The sequence below is a fragment of the Astatotilapia calliptera genome, chromosome 18, assembly GCF_900246225.1.
Source record: "Astatotilapia calliptera chromosome 18, fAstCal1.2, whole genome shotgun sequence".
Classification (NCBI taxonomy): domain Eukaryota; kingdom Metazoa; phylum Chordata; class Actinopteri; order Cichliformes; family Cichlidae; genus Astatotilapia; species Astatotilapia calliptera.
This window is the reverse complement of record NC_039319.1, coordinates 32,345,279-32,353,121: the sequence shown is the minus strand read 5'-3', so window position 1 is coordinate 32,353,121 and position 7,843 is coordinate 32,345,279. Positions and strand designations below refer to the sequence as shown.

The window sequence follows — 7,843 nt, the reverse complement described above, 5'->3', positions numbered from 1 at the left end:
CCTATACGGCCTATGCCACGGGCCGGCCCTGTCTCACAGCAAAGGATCAGACTCACTGTGCATGACGGCTCAGGCCAATGATGTCTGTTAGATTGTCAGTTGTTGTGCTTCTGTACAGTTAGGGTCACCGTCTCTATTTCAGAATAATTAATATGCGGAAAACACTAAAAGTTGATTGTCTTCCAATATTCTAGCATAATTAAAAAACTTTGACTTTGTAAGTACATATTATTAGTCCTAATGCCAGCATGATTCTTCATAACTCCTGCTTTGAAATACTGAACTTTAAAATTTACTTGATGAAAGATAATTTACAGTGGCACTCTGTCAGGATAATTCTGACTATAAGGTCACTCTATTAATCTGAATCCTTCTGAAATGTGCTGTGAATGAATGCTGATGAAACTCACTGTGGGAAAGCTGTTAATAAAATGAATCTCACATGCAACACATTCACAGAGGAAGAGGACACAAAGGGAGGACATGCAGAGGCTGTGTTAAAGTCAGAAATCCAAATCTTTAGCCAAAAACAGGCGGCGGTTACAAACAGGAAGACAAGCAGTCCATCAAACAGTCTACAGGGTCAAACATACAGAGAATTCAAACAGCAGTAAAAAAAATAACTGGACACTGAAAAACTTAAAGCAATGTGAGACACAATAAAAGGAAGCAGCGCAGTATATTCAGTGAATTATCAGCAATTACAAAAGAGAAAAAGAGAATAGGAGAAAAACTATGATTTCTAAGAAATTAAACCTTGATGGAAACATACAGAATGTAAACTGTGTGAATTTGGTGAACTTTGTTAGTAACAAATGAGAAAAAAAGAGAGAGACAAAAACTCAGTATTCGTTACATTACATTACATTAGAAAGCATCTAAACATTCTGGTCGTGGATTTTTACAGTCTTAGTTCCGCTCGCTGTCATCATTATAATCATCATGATCAATGGCGAGGTCCTGAGGTGGGTGGGGCTGTCTCTGGTGCTGTCACCATGAAGGAACAGCATCTGGCACGTGTTGCTGAAACATCTCAGTACACTGGTGTAGTTTCCTCTCCAGCTGTTTGACATTTGACACTTCAACATTAAGGGGAAGAAGAAGAAATAGTGTTAGGTCAGGTGACCATATGGTTTCTAAAGTAACTGACAGGAAGTAACCAGGCCGTTAGAAATGGATGGCAGAAGTGGCGCAGCTGCCCCTCTGTTGGTCTTCCTTGGTCTCTTGTATTCTGGGGGCCTCTGGATGTCTGGAGTTTTGATCTCCTCCATACCTGCTTCATGCCCTGGTGGACGGGGCTGTGGCTCCCCACACCGTCTAGCACATAGGTGTCAAACTCTGGCCTGCAGCCTAATTACATTTGGCCCGCAAAGTCATACCAAATTACTATTAGAGCTGACCTCTAATAGCTAATATATATAGTTTAGTATTAAGCTTTGCTTGTTCCATATTCAGTTTTTCAGCAAAACTTGTTTGAGTCTATAAGAAAAGATTCATTCTCATGAATGGAGGAAGATTTTTTTTTTTATATTAATGTTAGCCCGCGACTTTGTTCCAGTTTTGAATTTTGGCCCACTGTGTATTTGAGTTTGACACCCCTGCTCTAGCAGATCATTACATGAAGGAACCTTTTAAAAAGCACGTCCATGCTCACAGGTGTACACACGGGTGTTCACACACACAAACTACACCCTTTTTGGCTCCTACCTCAAAGCACACTCTGCGCTGTCGATATTATGTGGTGCACAATAATGTTTAATATTTAGTATTTACTGTTATATTCACATATATCATCGTGATGTTGTTTATTGTATTGCTCTCTTTTTCTTCTGCTGTTTTTCTTTTTTCTTTCTCAACAGGTGATCTAGGTTATTGTATTGTATGTATTTTTTTTTTTGTCTGCTTATTTAGTTGTTTTTTGTTTTTTTGCTCTTTATTCCCGTCCCTCTTCTCCGCTGTTTTTCCCCCTCTTCCTTTCTCCCTTTTCTTTTCCTCATTCAAGTCTGTCCTGTATCTAGCAAGTGAAAATAAAAAATAAATAAAATAAACAATAAAAGGTATACCAAATAGACCATTACGGCAAGGCTGGGATGGTTAATTTGGTAAAGTAAATCCGTTGGGCATCTTTCTTCGCCTTTAGAGAATAATTCTGATGGCAAAAGAACCAAACGGGACAGGCAGAAAAAAAAAAGAAAAAAGAAAAGAAATGGGTGGCATGTGTTTAGAGGTACTGTAGCTGTACTTACCAAAAGCAGAAGTACACAGATGACAGATCAGATGCTGAATGTTGCAGGAACATGCTCATGTGTGGTGGTCATTCAGTGCTGCTCCGGCAGGTTAGACAGTCCAAGACTGATATGCTGCCCATCTGAGAGTTTGAAAACACAGATGCAAAGATTTATTTTGTATTACACTCAAAGTTGGATGTTCATTTTTGTCCTTTAAAAATGTTTGTGTATTTGAAAGCACTAACATTTAAGGATGACTTGGATCGTCTCCTTTAAAGGGGAGACAAGTGTATCCACTGATCCACGTCACTTTACCTGGATGATGACTCCTCTCCCCCTCACTCAGAAACACTCCTAATATAACCAAGCAAATAAATAATATTGAAGATTTACTTACATCATTACAAAAACATCAAAAACATCTCCCTTTGATTCTATTTCTCCATTCCTGCTGAACATCAGGCAACAAATATCTCAATAAATCACAGTAAAATGTAAAGCACATGTTTTCTCTGCTTTGTCTAACCTCTGCAGAGCCTCTGTCAAGAAAAACATATCTGTAAGCATAAAACAAATATACATTTCATAACACGTCACTGGACAAACCTCGGTCAGTTGATTTCCTCTGTGCAGTGTAGACGAACATCAGTCAGCAAGTCAAGGTGGTGAGATGGACTGGTGTCCTTTGTGACTCAGCTGGTGCTTCTGAGGAAACACCACCGTCTCTCCACACCGTCACCATCTGTGAGCACAAACAGCCGCTCTGCCAGCATGTAGGAAATCACATATCACACACACAGGGGTGAAGAAACATTAGAGCTCAACTTTGGATACTTTAGATCTAAACAGATCAAACTAGCTCTTAGCTTCAACAATCAGTGAACAGACAAACAATGATACCATACTGATTCTGTATGAATACAATATGGTATTTTCAATACAGGTGTCAAATTAATTTACTAAAACTAATACAGATATATGTATATCTTTTTTTTTTTATAAATTCGTTTGCTAAATTATAAGAATATATATATATTTTTTTCATTTAACAATTGCAACTGAAAGAAATTAAATATTGAACAAAAATATATTGTCACATTCTGAGCATGCTCAGCATGCTGAAAGACTTGAAGTTGCTACAGATTTTAAGAAGTGATAATTATAGGGAAAAAACTTCTCTTTTTCATCCGTTTAATCAAACATTTGATGCCTTAGATGTCTCAGTCTATAGCGTTCTGCAACTACAACTAACCTGAAGCTTGGATTTGGCTGCAGGTGCCCCTGTACATCCTTCTCAGCAGCACACATGTGGGTACCATTTAATCACACTTCTTCCTGAGCTTTGCTTCGTCACAAGACCAAAGGTGGCATCCCGTGTCACGGTCATATCATCATCCAGAAGAAACATTTGAAGAAACATCATGGAGAAGAAACATTTACGCGCCTCCCGGTTTTGTTTTCTGATCCTGCAAAAAGACTGAGGACAACAAAGCCCAGAGAACACGAGATACACAACATCCAACATTCAGACTCAACAGCCTCCATAAATGAAGAGCACCAGGTTGGTTCAGTTATAGTAGATATGAGCATACTTCACATTACTGGGTATGAATAATAATCAAGAGACAAACTTTAAAGATGCAGAGCATGATGTCCCACCATCAGACTGTAAACAAACATCCACCAGGCTTCTTTGCTGGCAAAATTGATGATTCTCCTATCAGGGATCAGTAGAGTGTATTAACCTGTGGTATAAGCAGCAGTCACTGAAATATTACTGTTTCAGATAAGAAATCTAGCACATAAAAGCCAGGGTGGGAGGGATCTCTGCAAACTGACTTACCTCTGCAAGTATGAAGCTCAACAAAAATCTGACTCTCCAGTCACAGACAAACAAAAAACTCCAGCTGGGAGATAGAAAACGCTGTCTGGGTCTTGCTGGATCTTGCTGGTCAGAGTCCACACATTAGCAGAGTGCTTCTTGGTCCCACTGACCCATATGGACAGTGACTGTGGAGAACTGTTCTGGAAAACAGAAAAGAGAATTAAAATAACAAAAAGCCAAAGAGGATTTCCACAAAGACTCTCTTGGAATCAGCAATCAAAAAATCACTGGTTCATATTTCAATTAAATATGAACAGGTTCCTTAAATGTTCAGATCTGATTTAATTTAATTTCCTTGACACAGCACATTCGTCCAGGCTGACAGGTAAACATAGAATTAATCTCAGGTAACATGACTCATAGTAGAGATTCAGTAAGAAAGATTGCTAGCTCTAATATTATTACCACACAATCCAAGGACACACCAACAGCTCAGATTTCTAGAACTATTTAAACAAATGTCTTTTGAATATTCAATTCATGTTCACAGTGGGAGGGTGGGGGGTGTCGTGGAATTTTTTAAAATAAAGTCTGCAACACAGAAAGAGCTGTGATCATGCTATTTATTACTGTGCACAGGAGAGCAAACACACATCAAACATCACAGTTCAGTCATGTCAGCTCTGCCACTTCACGTGTCTCGCTATGAAACCTAACGGATCAATGGTTATGCTGTTTTGTGCCCTTGACGTTATCAGCACCTGTAAAGGGAGTTGTTTTCTCAAACTGCTGAAGTAAGTTCATCTAGTTTTAGAAACCTTCATTGAACAGTCTATAACAGTGTCACAACTAAGCATATGCATAAGCACTTAAATGCTTTAAATGAGAATAACATAAAATTTCTATTACAGGAGCTAGAGCCTGTCCCAGTAGTCATAGGTAGAGCACACCTGGACAGGTCACCAGTCTGTCAGAGGACTAACACAGATGCAGCCTGACTCAATCCTAAATGTTCAGCACACAGAGACACAGAGGTACCGTTTAAAGTTTAGTGTTAACTTGAGTCACTGATCATTTGCAGTATTACAGAGTCTGGCAGTCTTTGCATGATGTCCACGTCACTGTAAGTTTCTAGCTGACTCTCAGGTGTGACAGGTGTGCCAGCAGGAAAGAGTAATAATAGCCTGCATCCTGAGGTTTTTCATGCAGGATTAAAGGAGCCAGGCTTTGTTCACACAGCTAGGATTGTATTTTACACTGACCCTGGGTCAGTATAAGTATCATACAGTTTAAACGAAGCACTGAAACTTGCACATATTTATTACAGATGCACTGAAGCTAATCGAGATATTTGCTGTCAGTCTGTGGCTGCGATTAAACACTTTACTGGAAACTTTATTAACTAGTAACTTCGTCAGTCATGACAGAAGCTAATATTTCTGTGCTAACATCGTTTAAACAGTAACAGCTTTACTCCAATATAAGCTAACGTTTACACCGTAACTTTAAGCTAGCACCATAAAGACGGTAAAACACGTAATAACATCTACAAATGCATCTTAAAGCTGTTATATTAGCACTCGGTGTATTACTAACATAACCACATTAACATTATTGACACTCGCTGGTCTGACTTTTAATAGTCATTCTATAAATGCTGTCCGTTTAAACGGTCTTACCTGTACACACTCCTGTATCCACCGGATTGCAGCCAGAGTGGATTCTGGAGTCTTCCCACGCTCCTGTTAGTGATCCTCCATCTGGATGGATGATAACAACCTTCTGAACAATCTAGCAGGAGATGGTCCATATCTAGGGGACTGATTTGTGCTAATAACGCCCATTGTATGGACTGACAACAGCCGAAGCGGGTGAATAAAGTCACCCAGTCGCTAGCTGTGCGATTACCCAGCATACACCAGCACAATATTAGGCACAGCACCACCATAGACATTTTCAGTGGTTTTGAATGCAGGACATGGTTATCTTACCTTGTAAAATGCATGACAATAAAACAGCTAACCACCATAAAATGGTATTGTGTATGTATGTATGTGCATGTGTGTGTGTGTGTGTGTGTGTGTGTGTGTGTGTGTGTGTGAGAGAGAGAGAGAGAGAGAGAGAGGGGGGGGGGGGGGGGGGGGGGGGGGAGAGAGATCAAAGGCGTGCGCTTATGTTTTTTCTTGATCAAGAGTGTGCCTCCTCTCTCTTATTGGATGTATGGTATAGCATGTTTATTCAGGTGCACCTTTGAAGTCTATGAGAATACTTTGCAGCCTGGTCTGAGTGGTCATTTCTGCACAGACACAATGAAGCGTGCACTCAGTTTAGAGGAGGCTGTTGCTGCAGTTTTGCACTCTCCACAAGCAGTGGAGATACTTCTGACAGCGAAGAAGAATTTTTGCCAGGCACCGAGGAGCTTTGCAGCTCATGTGCGGAGGAGGAGAAGGAGAAGGAGGAAGAAGAGCAGGAGGAAGAGACAAGACTGGAGGATGGCCAGTGGAGATCTAAAAATGGAGAAATCATGTGGCAACCCACACACGAAGAGGTCCTGCCATTTTTTCCTCCCCCCATTTTAACCCCAGGACCAACCCATTATGCAATTCGTATAGGATCAGCAGCCCTGTGAGCACTTTCCATCTTTTTTTTTGCAGAGGACATTATGCAGCTAATCCTGCATTTCACCAACCTGCAGGGGCAACAGGTCAGTAAAAGACTGGAAGGACATAGATGAGGAGTTGCAGGCTTACATGGGGCTTGTAAGCCTGCAACTGGCCTGTACAGGTCTCAACATGAAACGACAACAAGCCTGTGAAATGGGGAGACAGGGCTCTTCTGTTTCATGCTACCATGTCAAAAAAAAAGATTTGAGCAAATTAATCGGGCAGTAAGATTCGATGATCGTCTCTCCCGTCCAGGTCGCTACAAGGGGGGCATGGCTGTGGTTTCCTACAATCCCCAAGCAAAGAAAAAAGGTTGTCTTATTGAGCACCAGGCACCGTGAGCTACAAGTCCAGGACTCTGGGAAGAGAAAGCCCCACATCATCCTGGATTATAACAAATCCAAAGGGGCTGTGGATCATCTGGACCAGGTAAGCACGATTATAAGTCATTTATTTGCAAATTGTTGACCGTTTAGAATATGAGAGTTTTGATAGTTACAGATAGGAGGGGGGGGGGTCTAGTTTGACGCCCACAGGCAGGAAGGATCTATGAAGTTAATGAAAAAACTCTTTATTTCACCATGTTAGTGCGTTACTCGCTATTACATGCATTTGAATGGAGTTCTCGCCAGACGCAAAGTATAAGTTTTCATTATGTGAATAACTTGAAAATCTTAGCTCAAACAGCTGCAAAACCTGTTTTCCCAGCACGGGGATATTGAGTTCTATAAGATAAAGCCATAAACATGTGTATCCGAGTCTTCTATCAAAAGTTACAGCGATTTATATGAAGTTGTACAAAAACGCTTTCTTTCGCCAAGACAGTGCGTTTCTCACTGTTGCATGCATTTGAATGGGGAACTCGCCCGAAACAAAGTATAGGTTTTCATTATGTGTATAATTTTAAAATCTTAGCTCAAACAGCTGCAAAACCTGTTCTTTTTTCCCAGCACGGGGACCTTGAGTTCTATAAGATAAAGCCATAAACATGTTAGTCTGAGTCTTCTATCAAAAGTTACAGCTATTTATATGAAGTTGTACAAAAACGCTTTCTTTCGCCAAGACAGTGCGTTTCTCACTGTTACATGCATTTGAATGGGGAACTCGCCTGAAACAAAGTATAGGTT

General features: G+C 40.4%; 1 long non-coding RNA gene across 1 annotated transcript; it reads right to left on the bottom strand.

Annotated features, from left to right (window-relative positions):
• Positions 1 to 506: 506 nt before the first annotated feature.
• LOC113011064 (uncharacterized) lies at positions 507 to 2,537 on the bottom strand. The gene is made up of 3 exons (XR_003270445.1): positions 2,474 to 2,537; positions 2,247 to 2,368; positions 507 to 1,079 (listed from the first exon to the last, which is right to left on the bottom strand). It is a non-coding gene; the product is annotated as an uncharacterized LOC113011064 (long non-coding RNA).
• Between the last annotated feature and the right edge of the window lie 5,306 nt (positions 2,538 to 7,843).